General features: G+C 41.9%; 1 protein-coding gene across 4 annotated transcripts in view; it reads left to right on the forward strand.

Moving 5' to 3' along the window:
* Positions 1-12662, forward strand: part of CNIH3 (cornichon family AMPA receptor auxiliary protein 3) — a 283620-nt gene that overhangs the window by 12589 nt on the left and 258369 nt on the right. For 2 of the 4 annotated variants that reach the window (XR_012330064.1, XR_012330066.1), the window contains 2 exons: positions 10769-10927; positions 11658-12327. The exons of 1 other annotated variant lie outside the window; for it this stretch is intronic. The gene's annotated coding sequence lies outside the window, so the exon portion shown is untranslated. The remainder of the gene's footprint in view (positions 1-10768; positions 10928-11657; positions 12328-12662) is intronic. One more of the 4 variants, XR_004525071.2, reaches the window with a different exon arrangement.

Raw genomic sequence — 12662 nt, forward strand, 5'->3', positions numbered from 1 at the left:
AAGGATAGGTGTTAGTTCTTCTCTAAACGTTTGATAGAATTCGCCTGTGAAGCCATCTGGTCCTGGGCTTTTGTTTGTTAGAAGATTTTTAATCACAGTTTCAATTTCAGTGCTTGTGATTGGTCTGTTCATATTTTCTATTTCTTCCTGATTCAGTCTTGGCAGTTGTGCATTTCTAAGAATTTGTCCATTTCTTCCAGGTTGTCCATTTTATTGGCATAGAGTTGCTTGTAGTCATCTCTCATGATCCTTTGTATTTCTGCAATGTCAGTTGTTACTTCTCCTTTTTCATTTCTAATTCTATTGATTTGAGTCTTCTCCCTTTTTTTCTTGATGAGTCTGGCTAATAGTTTATCAATTTTGTTTATCTTCTCAAAGAACCACCTTTTAGTTTTATTGATCTTTGCTATTGTTTCCTTCATTTCCTTTTCATTTATTTCTGATCTGATTTTTATGATTTCTTTCCTTCTGCTAACTTTGGTTTTTTTTTTGTTCTTCTTTCTCTAATTGCTTTAGGTGCAAGGTTAGGTTGTTTATTCGAGATGTTTCCTGTTTCTTAAGGTAGGATTGTATTGCTATAAACTTCCCTCTTAGAACTGCTTTTGCTGCATCCCATAGATTTTGGGTCGTCATGTCTCCATTGTCATTTGTTTCTAGGTATTTTTTGATTTCCTCTTTGTTTTCTTCAGTGATCACTTCGTTATTAAGTAGTGTATTGTTTAGCCTCCATGTGTTTGTATTTTTTACAGCTCTTTTCCTGTAATTGATATCTAGTCTCATAGCGTTGTGGTCGGAAAAGATACTTGATAAGATTTCAATTTTCTTAAATTTACCAAGGCTTGATTTGTGACCCAAGATATGATCTATCCTGGAGAATGTTCCATGAGCACTTGAGAAAAATGTGTATTCTGTTGTTTTTGGATGGAATGTCCTATAAATGTCAATTAAGTCCATCTTGTTTAATGTATCATTTAAAGCTTGTGTTTCCTTATTTATTTTCATTTTGGATGATCTGTCCATTGGTGAAAGTGGGGTGTTAAAGTCCCCTACTATGAATGTGTTACTGTCGATTTCCCCTTTTATGGCTGTTAGTATTTGCCTTATGTATTGAGGTGCTCCTATGTTGGGTGCATAAATATTTACAATTGTTATATCTTCTTCGTGGATTGATCCTTTGATCATTATGTACTGTCCTTCTCTGTCTCTTCTAATAGTCTTTATTTTAAAGTCTATTTTGTCTGATATGAGAATTGCTACTCCAGCTTTCTTTTGGTTTCCATTTGCATGGAATATCTTTCTCCATCCCCTTACTTTCAGTCTGTATGTGTCTCTAGGTCTGAAGTGGGTCTCTTGTAGACAGCAAATATATGGGTCTTGTTTTTGTATCCATTCAGCCAATCTGTGCCTTTTGGTGGGAGCATTTAGTCCATTTACATTTAAGGTAATTATCGATATGTATGTTCCTATTCCCATTTTCTTAATTGTTTTGGGTTCGTTATTGTAGGTCTTTTCCTTCTCTTGTGTTTCTTGCGTAGAGAAGTTCCTTTAGCAGTTGTCGTAAAGCTGGTTTGGTGGTGCTGAACTCTCTCAGCTTTTGCTTGTCTGTAAAGCTTTTAATTTCTCCATCAAATCTGAATGAGATCCTTGCTGGGTAGAGTAATCTTGGTTGCAGGTTTTTCTCCTTCATCACTTTAAATATGTCCTGCCAGTCCCTTCTAGCTTGCAGAGTTTCTGCTGAAAGATCAGCTGTTAACCTTATGGGGATTCCCTTGTGTGATATTTGTTGTTTTTCCCTTGCTGCTTTTAATATGTTTCCTTTGTATTTAATTTTTGACAGTTTGATTAATATGTGTCTTGGCGTGTTTCTCCTTGGATTTATCCTGTATGCGACTCTCTGTGCTTTCTGGACTTGATTAACTACTTCCTTTCCCATATTAGGGAAGTTTTCAACTATAATCTCTTCAAATATTTTCTCAGTCCCTTTCTTTTTCTCTTCTTCTTCTGGAACCCCAATAATTCGAATGTTGGTGCATTTAATGTTGTCCCAGAGGTCTCTGAGACTGTCCTCAGTTCTTTTCATTCTTTTTTCTTTATTCTGCTCTGCAGTAGTTATTTTCACTATTTTATCTTCCAGGTCACTTATCCGTTCTTTTGCCTTAGTTATTCTGCTATTGGTCCCATCTAGAGTATTTTTAATTTCATTTATTGTGTTGTTCCTCGTTGTTTGTTTCATCTTAAGCTCTTCTAGGTCCTTGTTAAATGTTTCTTGCATTTTGTCTATTCTATTTCCAAGATTTTGTATCATCTTTACTATCATTATTCTGAATTCTTTTTCAGGTAGACTGCCTATTTTCTCTTCATTTGTTTGGTCCTGGTGTGTTTTTACCTTGCTCCTTCATCTACTGTGTGCTTCTCTGTCTTCTCATTTTGCTTAGCTTACTGTGTTTGGGGTCTCCTTTTTGCAGGCTCTAGGTTCGTATTTACCGTTGTTTTGGTGTCTGCCCCCAGTGGCTAAGTTTGGTTCAGTGGGTTGTATAGGCTTCCTGGTGGAGGGGACTGATGTCTGTCTTCTGGTGGATGAGACTGGATCTTGTCTTTCTGTTGGGCAGGAACGCGTCTGGTGGTGTGTTTTGGGGTGTCTGTGACCTTATTATGATTTTAGGCAGCCTCTCTGCTAATGGGTGGGGTCGTGTTCCTGTCTTGCTAGTTGTTTGGCATAGCGTGTCCAGCACTGTAGTTTGCTGGTCGTTGAGTAAAGCTGGGTGCTGGTATTGAGATGGAGATCTCTGGGAGATTTTCGCCGTTTGATATTATGTGGAGCTGGGAGGTCTCTTGTGGACCAGTGTCCTGAAGTTGGCTCTCCCACCTCAGAGGCACAGCACTGGCTCCTGGCTGCAGCACCAAGAGCTTTTCATCCACACGGCTCCTTAATTTGGGATGATTCGTTTGTGTATTCAGGTATTCTGCAGATGTAGGGTACATCAAGTTGATGGTGGAGATTTAATCCGCTGCTTCTGAGGCTGCTGGGAGAGATTTCCCTTTCTCTTCCTTGTTCACACAGCTCCCAGGGGCTCAGCTTTGGATTTCGCCCCGCCTCTGCGTGTAGGTCGCCTGAGGGCGTCTGTTCTTCGCTCAGACAGTACGGGGTTAAAGGAGCCGCTGATTCGGGGGCTCTGGCTCACTCAGGCCGCGGGGGGAGGGAGGGGCACGGAGTGCGGGGCGAGCATGCGGCGGCGGAGGCCGGAGTGACGTTGCACCAGCCTGAGGTGCGCCGTGCGTTCTCCCGGAGGAGTTGTCCCTGGATCCCGGGACCCTGACAGTGGCGGGCTGCACAGACTCCCCGGACGGGAGGTGTGGATAGTGACCTGTGCTCGCACACAGGCTTCTTGGTGGCGGCAGCAGCAGCCTTAGCTGCTCATGCCCGTCTCTGGGGTCCGCGTTTTACCCGCGGCTCGCGCCCGTCTGTGGAGCTCCTTTAAGCAGCGCTCTTAATCCCCTCCCCTCGCGCACCAGGAAACAAAGAGGGAAGAAAAAGTCTCTTGCCTCTTCGGTAGGTCCAGACTTTTCCCGGACTCCCTCCCGGTTAACCGTGGCGCACTAACCCCCTGCAGGCTGTGTTCACGCCACCAACCCCAGTCCTCTCCCTGAGCTCCGACCGAAGCCCAAGCCTCGGCTCCCAGCCCCGCCCGCCCTGGCGGGTGAGCAGACAAGCCTCTCGGCCTGGTGAGTGCCGGTCGGCCCTGATCCTCTGTGCGGGAATCTCGCCGCTTTGCCCTCCGCACCCCTGTTGCTGTGCTCTCCTCCGCGGCTCCGAAGCTTTCCCCCTCCGCCACCCGCAGTCTCCGCCCGCGAAGTGGCTTCTACAGTGTGGTAACCTTTCCTCCTTCACAGCTCCCTGCCGCTGGTGCAGGTCCCGTCCCTATCCTTTTGTCTGTTTATTATATTTTCTTTTGCCCTACCCAGGTACCTGGGGGGTTTTGGGAGGTCTGAGGTCTTCTGCCAGCGTTCAGTAGGTGTTCTGTAGGAGTTGTTCCACGTGTAGATGTATTTCTGGTGTATCTGTGGGGAGCAAGGTGGTCTCCGCGTCTTACTCTAACGCCATCTTCCCGGAAGCTCCCCACTCTATGCTTTAATTGACAAAAGTTTGTGCTAATACCATGCGGCCTTAATTGCTATAATTTTATAATAAGTTTTGCCATCTGGTAGTGTAAATCTATCAACTGTTTTTCTTCTTCAAGATTGTCTTGGCTATTCTTGGCCCTTTGCATTTCATAGAAAAATAGAATCATCTTGTCAGTTTACACAAAAAAATTTCTGAGATTTTGACTGGAAGTAAGTAAAATCTGTAGATCGATTGGGGGAGAACAAATATCTTTGCAATATTGAATCTTTGTATCTAGGACTATGGCAGATTTCTCCATTTATATAGGTCTTTTCATTTTTCCTAGTAATGTTTCTTGATTTTCTGGGTAGATCTTGTACATCTTATACTAGATTTATTCTTATGTTGGATTTTTTTAATTGAATGAAGGATTCTTTAAATTCTATAGTGCTTTACAATTTTCAAGAGTTTCACACACATGATTTCATACAATACCATAGTAACCCCTTTTAAAAGTTCCCTACCCGTACATTGCCCCTCCCCCTTCCCTCTCCCCACTGGTAACCACTAGTTTGTTCTCTATATCTATGAGTCTGCTTGTTTTTTGTTTTATTCACTAGTTTGTTGTATTTTTTAGATTCCACATATAAGTGATATCATATAGTATTTGTCTTCCTCTGTCTGACTTATATCACTTACCATAATGCCCTCCAAGTCCATCCACATTGCTTGATGATGCTGCTATGAACATTGGAGTGCATGTATCTTCTCAAATTAGTGTTTTTGTTTTTTTTTGATATATACCCAGGAGTGGAATTGCTGGGTTCCTATGTATTGGATTTAAAAAAATTATATAAGTTTCAGGTGTACAACAGTACAATTCAACATCTGTATACATTACAAAGTGATTCACCCCAAAAGTCCAGTTACCATCTGTCACCATACAATTGACCCTCTTCACTCCTTTCATGCACCCCCTAGCCCACTTCCCCTTTGGTGACCACCTATCTGTTCTCTGTATCTATGAGTTTGTTTTTGATGTGTTTTATTTCTCCATTTGTGGGTTTTTTTTTTATATTCTCCATATGAGTGAAATAATACAGTATTTGTCTTTTTCCTTCTGACTTATTTTAGTTAGCATAAAACCCTCAGGGTTTATCCATGTTGTCACAAATGGCAACATCTCATTCTTTTTTGTGGCTGGGTAGTATTCCGTTGTATACATGTATTACATCTTCTTGATTCATTCATCCATTGCTGGACACTTAGGTTGTTTCCGTATTTTGGCTATTGTAAGTAATGCTGCAATGAACATAGGGGTGCATATATCTTTAAAAAAATTGAGGTATAGTTGTTTTACAATATTATATTAGTTTCAGGTATACAACATAGTGATACAAAACTTTTATAGATTACACTCCTTTTATAGTCGTAAAACATTGGCTATATTCACTGTGCTATATTCCCTTGTAGCTTATTTATTTTATACATGGTAGTTTGTACCTCTTAATTCGTTACCCCTGTCTTGCCCCTCCCCCCTTTCCCTCTCCCCACTGGTAACCAGCAGTTTATTCTTTATATATGAGTCTGTTTCTTTTCTGTTATGTTCACTAGTTTGTTTTATTTTTTAGATTCCACGTGTAAGTGATAACATACAGTATTTGTTTTTCTCTGTCTGACTTATTTCACTAAGTATGATACCCTCCAGGTCCATCCATGTTGTTGCAAATGGCAAAATTTCCTTCATTTTTATGGCTGAGTAGTATTCCATTGTGTATATCTATCTATCTATCATCTATCTCAGTATCACATCTTCTTTATCTATTCATCTGTTGATGGACACTTAGGTTGCTGCCATACCTTGGCTATTGTGAATAATGCTGTTATGAATATTGTGGTGAATGTGTCTTTTCAAATTAGTGTTTTTGTTCTCTTTGGATATATACCCAGAAGTGGAATTGCTGGATCATATGGTAGTTCTATTTTTAGTTTTTTGAGGAACTTCTATACCATCTTCCATAGTGGCTGCACCAATTTACATTCCCACCAAGAGTGCACAAGCGTTCCTTTTTCTCCACATCCTTGCCAGCACCTGTTATTTGTTGTCTTTTTGATTGTAGCCATTCTGACAGGTACAAGGTGATAGCTCATTGTGGTTTTGATTTGCATTTCCCTGATGATTAGTGATGTCGAGCATCTTTTCATATGTCTGTTGGCCATCTGCATGTCTTCTTTGGAAAAAGGTCCATTCAGTTTGTCTGCCCATTTTTTAAAAATTGAAGTATAGTTGATTTACAATGTTGTGTTAGTTTCTGGTATACAGCAAAGTGATTCAGTTATACATACATATGTGTGTGTGTGTGTGTGTGTGTACACATATATATTCTTTTTCAGATTCTTTTCCACTATGGTTTATTACAGGATATTGAATATGTTTCCTTGTGCTATACAGTAGGACCTTGTTGCTTATCTCTTCTATATATAGCAGTTTGTATCTGCTAATCCCAAACTCCTAACTTATCCCTCCCCTACACCCTTTCCCCTTTGATAACCATAAGTTTGTTTTCTACGTCTGGGTCTATTTCTGTTTTTTAAATAAGTTCATTTATATGATTTTCTTAGGTTGTACATATAAGTGATATCATATGGTATTTATCTTTGTCTGACTTACTTCACTTAGTATGATAACCTCTAGGTCCATCCATGTTGGTGTAAATGGCATTATTTCATTCTTTTCTTAGAGCTGAGTAGTACTCTGTTGTATATATATACCACATCTTCTTTATCCATTCAACTGTCAGTGGACATTAAGGTTGCTTCCATGTCTTGACTATTGTAAATAGTTTGTCTGCCCATTTTTAATTGGATGGTTTGTTTTTTTGCTGTTGAGTTGTGTGAGTTCTTTATATATTTTGGATGTTAACCCATTGTTGGACATACCATTTATAAATATCTTGTCCTATTCAGTAGGTTGCCTTTTCCTTTTTTTTTTTTTGATGGTTTCTTGTGCTGTGTAAAGGTTTTTTTAGTTTGATTAGCTCCAATTTGTTTATTTTTCCTTTTGTTGCCCTTGTTTGAGGAGACAGATCCAAATAAATATTGCTAAGGCTGATGTCAAAGAACATACTGCTTGTGTTTTCTTCTAAGAATTTTATGGTATCAGGTCTTACATTGAAGTCTTCAATCCATTTTGAGTTAATTTTTGTGCCTAGTGTAAGATAGTGGTCTGGTTTCATTCTTTTGCATGTGGCTGTCCAGTTTTCCCAACACAATTTATTGAAGAGACTGTCCTTTCTCCACTGTATGTTCTTTGCTATTTTGTCGTAAATTAATTGTCCTTATGTGTGTAGGTTTATTTCTGGGCTCTCGATTCTGTTCCATATATTGGATTTTTTTTTATGCTAATATAAATGGCATCATGTTCAAAATTTGACTTTCCTCTGCCTGTCCCAATGTTAAGACTATGGACAGGTACTTTATCATCAAGGATAAATTAGAAGTCCATATCAGAACTATTCTTTAGTCTTGAATTTAGCATGTTTTTACAGTTTATGTTTGCTTTTTACTTACAAATAATTTAACAATACAGCTGGTCTCCTTCTTTTAAAGGATCAGATTTAAACGCTTCCTTTGGAGGGATTGAGAAGTGGGTGGCTCCAGAAGGAAATATAGGCGAGGATCGAAGGATTCTCCTGGGAAGAGCTCATCCTACGGGAGTGGAAGCCAGGCTGGACCCACTTGACCCTGTAACAAAGCCCTGCTCCAAGGGGGGGAGATCGCGTGGTGTCTGTCACTCATGTGTCTTCTAGCCTGGGTGCTCCTGGACTCAAGTCTCAGTCCTTTGGTGTGAGGAGGGAAGGCTGCAAGTGAAAAATGCAAAGAACTCTTTTACTGGTAATTTCAGAAAGCACTGGGCATGCGCTGTACTGCTGTGTGACCCCTTTGATATCATATTACAAAAGGAGGACATTGTCCCTTACCTTATAACAGAACTCCTGTCTGTCGCTTTGGCACCTTATGGCAGGAGTCACCAGAGGCTTCCCCAGTGCCAGCAGGAGCAGTGGTAGTAGGAATAATAGCTTACATTTATTGAGTGCTTGTTACTTGTTACCGTGCTAGGTACTGTTCTAAGTACTTTATAAACATTAACTCATTAACTCATTTAATCATCACAACTACCCCATGAGGTAAATTAGATAATATTATTCGTATTTTACAAGGGTGGAAACTGAGGCACAGAGAGGCTAGATAACTTGCCTCAGGTCACACAGCTTATAAGTGGTAAATCCAGGATTCAAACTCAAGCTAGCAGGCACCAGCGCCCAATCTCTTCACATTATATAGCCTCTCAGGTGGCAGCAGCGGATGGGGGCTAGAGTAGGAGAAAAGGAATAAACTGGGGATCCTTGAAGGGTGTCTGGCCAGGAGCCTACTCTACTTGTTTTTCAGCACCTGTGAGATAGCCCGTGAGGGCTGTAAGCAATATCTTGGGGTGGGGGTGAGGGCTGCTTTCGAGGGGTCTGGGGGCTAAATTAACAATTAACCTCAAGAGAAGTGGTGAGGTAATCATAATGGGATCTGTAGATCAGATTTACAGACTTCAAAACATGACATTGATTTGTTTTTCAATTTTATCACTTTAAAATTTCCTTGGAATAAGTGGAATCATGACTTCTGGTCTGTTGTTTCTCTGAGGTGACAGGCACATCTATATTTAGACCAATAGTCATGCTTCTGTGGTGATGGATAAGTGTGTGCCTCCAAAAATGGCCGTGCATCGAAATAATAACGTGTTCTTTGCAAACCAATGAATAATTGACGTTGTAGATTGGATGCACACACATCAGAGGGACTTCTATACAAATTTATTTGTTAAGCAGGGAAATGAACCTTTGTGCTAGGACCGTAGATAGCCACCTGGGCAAGTGTCCATGAGCTCATGTAAGCGAGCAGACTCAGATCCAGTCACATCACAAACAGAATGAACCTAGGGCTTCCCAGGCCTGAAGCAGGAGAACCATTAATTTTGATGACACTAACCGCAGCCTGGAGTTCCCTTTGACCCTATCCTTTCTCTCACCTCCCACGTTTCATGTGTCACTAAGCTCTATTGATTCTACCCTTTTAATAGCTTTCACATCTGTCTTCTCTTTTCCTTCTCCACTGCCACTAGTTGGGATCCTTGACATTTGTTCACCTGGATTGGACAATAGCCTCCTGAATGCTTTGTTCTTTTCTCTGAGTAGTTGCCTTCACTGCCATCAACATTATAAAGCATAAAACCCTCATGGCACTTCCCTACTTAAAAACATCTCAATGGCTCCCATTGCACAGAGGATTAAAATCTAACATCCAGGGGCTGGTCTACAAGGCTCCTTAAGAACTGGCCCAGACCTCTCTTTCGAGGTCCCGTCTCCCTCATTTTGTCACTTGTGGCACCAACCATCCTAGACCTCCTGGGGCTCCTGGAACCCACGGTCTGTTTTCAGATTTGGTGCCTTTCTTGTGATGTTTCTCAACAGGGTGACTTCCCTGCCACGCTTTTTCTCACCTTTGCCCTTTCGGCCAACTCTTAACTTTCCTTAGAGATTGTCTTCGTACTCACCTTGGGTAGAAGGCACGGTATGCTTCTAAAAGCAGTTCTCTCACAGTATTGCACTGTATAAACATCTGTCTTCCCTGGTAGACTGTGGAGTCCTTGAAGGAGGATTTCATTCTTCATCTATTCCCAGTGCACCGTAAATGCTTCACAGGTATTTGCTGGATGGATTCTTCCATTCATCCAAGCATCCATCTTTCTTTCAACTAATAATCATTGAGCAACTGCTATACGCAAAGCACTGTTCTGGTTGCTACAAAGCCACGCTGAAAAAGACACAAAATCCTTATTGCCATGGAGCTTATATACCAGTGAGAGAAGACAGGCAAGAAGAAAGAAAGAAAGAAAGAGGAAATAAATCAGGTGGTAGGAATTGTAGGCAGAGAATTAAAGTAGGGTCATGTGACACAGAATGCATGGGTGTGTACTTTATGTTGGATGGCCAGAGAGGGCCTCTCTGAGGGCAGCCTGGAGGCTGAGGTCTGAATGAACTACCTGGTGAAGGTCAGGGTAATGAGCATTCTAAGAAGAGGAAACGGATAATACAAAGGCCTTAGGGTAGGAGCAAGCTGACTTAGAATAAACACTGGTTACCTAAAGCCAGGGCAACAGTGGGGCACAGTGAAGAAAATGTCTCTAGCAGGCAGAACTGAAGCGATAGGTCACAGCTGGTTTAGGAGTCAAAGGTTCTTTACACCATACTATTTATTGGCAGCTACTAATAGCAAAATAAAAAGGCCCTGTTGTTCACAACTGATGCACAAAAGCCCTTAGGAATGTAGGTGCCTGTGGAATACCCCTTCCCACTTCACTTGGAGCCAGGCTATCTGTGTCAAGGTGGCCTGTGTGAAGAAACTGCCCGGTTGTAATCCACTTGGCTTTCTCTTCTTTGGGCCTGCAGTTTTCTCAAGCCACAGTTAATATAACCAAAAGAATGTGAATACTTTTATTTGCTCTGAAATGTGTCTATTTTTTAACATTTACAGTGGGAAAGGGCCTTTAATTTACCCGTCCCTCATTATTTTCCAGCTTAATATTTTTTATTCCCTTCCTGTGCTGAAAAAAAGGTGCTGTATCTGAAGATCTGTGGGCTTTTGTACAGGGTGAGCGTGTGCTCATGTACACACGTGGGGCACAGCTGAGGATTATGTAACAAAACTGTTCCGAGTACAGTTGGCTGATACCGAAGGCAACTCCAAATTTGGCAACTCCGAATTTCATCGCAGGTAGGCTGAGCATGAACTTGAAAGTCAGGAGTCATGGCTCAGGGCAGCCTGCGGGTCAGCTTTGTTTCCCAACTCAAAATGTTCCCTTGAAACCTTGGGTTTGGGTTCAAAAGACCCAAGAGTGTTCTGTTTCATAGAGAGGTGTTCCCTGCCACAGTCATGGTGATAATACAATTTTTATCTTCCCCAGTGGGTGGGTGGCCATCATGGAGGAGATCTGGTCTGATAAAAGTGTTCACATTCTTGTGGATATATTAACCAAGTGGCTTGGCCACACCAAGGCCATGTCTAGGCATCGTAATAGACCCCGCTATGGCACAGTGATCTATGTTTTGTGGGGTTTTTTTCCTTTATTTTTGTTTCTGGTTGTTCTTGGGAGAATTGACCATCTAGAACACTTACTTAACTATACAGTGTAATAATTTAGGATTGAAAGGAATTTTGGGTGTCTAAACTTTTCAGACAAGGTGACTGCAGACCAGGACGGTTAGGTGTCTTTCCCAGGGACAGACAGTGAGTTGGTGTCAGAACTTGGGTTCCTGACTCCCAGTCATACGGCCTTTAGTCACTGAAGGGAGGTAGCAAAGTGTGTTTTTTTTAAGCTAGTAGTCCATATTTAAAAATTGGGAGATTACACATAAACATCTGGATTTCTGGTTTCTACAGAAAGACTTGAGTCCACACTCCTGCAGGATTATCGGTATTAACAGTGGCTTCTACCTTTATACAGGTCGAAAGAATACAGCTCAAGGTGATATTAGGAAGCAGATCTATTTGGCATCTGTAAGGCATTGGAAGTTGCAACTCTTGTGGAAGGATCTAATACCATGATCAGAAGAACTTTGGATATGTCTTTTCACTGTGACATTGTGGTATACGCTTGATAAGTTTTGCAAAGAGATTTTTTTTTTTTGCGGTACGCGGGCCTCTCACTGTTGTGGCCTCTCCCGTTGAGGAGCACAGGCTCCGGACGCGCAGGCTCAGCGGCCATGGCTCATGGGCCCAGCCGCCCCGTGGCATGTGGGATCTTCCCGGACCAGGGCCATGAACCTGTGTCCCCTGTATCGGCAGGCAGACTCTCAACCACTGCGCCACAAGGGAAATCCGCAAAGAGATTTTTATACCGACTCTGCTGACTAATATTTCGTTTGTGAAGCCAGGAGCCTCCATAAAGGTTAAAAATAATTCAGCTATATTGTGTTGATCCTGATTGAAGTGTCATGAACAGTGTCTGGAGAGCAGAAGAACCAGTTCTCTCTTGTTGCGATGGGTTTAGTCTGTTTACTTTCCTGGTGCCCTGTCGCTGAAGCTGGGGCTGGGAGGCCTGATGAGGAATGTTTCTTCTGGAGTTCCAACAGGCTCAGCTATTTGTCACAGCCTCTGAAGCTGCTTGGCTACAGGTAAGGAAGGCTGCACTACGGGAGGGATAATTATGGTCAGTGAGTTTGAGCTTTTAGCTTGGCCTTACTCTGCACCCAAACTCACGTCTGATTCAGGAAGTCTTCTATTTCTGTGTGTTCACATCAACGATTTCCTTACTCGCTTTATCAAAGGGAAACAGCCTTGGGTACCCGTGAGGAGATTCTGAATCCGGCCTTTTGCCTGGCTGAGTGCAGGGCTGGGAAGAAGGATTAAGTAGGGGGAGGAGTCATTGTCATTAGAATACCACACACATGGCCAGACCATACGCAACCGGCCCCATCTCCTCTGTGACTCACCGACACAAAGCATGATT

The sequence above is a fragment of the Tursiops truncatus genome, chromosome 1 (genome assembly GCF_011762595.2).
Source record: "Tursiops truncatus isolate mTurTru1 chromosome 1, mTurTru1.mat.Y, whole genome shotgun sequence".
Classification (NCBI taxonomy): domain Eukaryota; kingdom Metazoa; phylum Chordata; class Mammalia; order Artiodactyla; family Delphinidae; genus Tursiops; species Tursiops truncatus.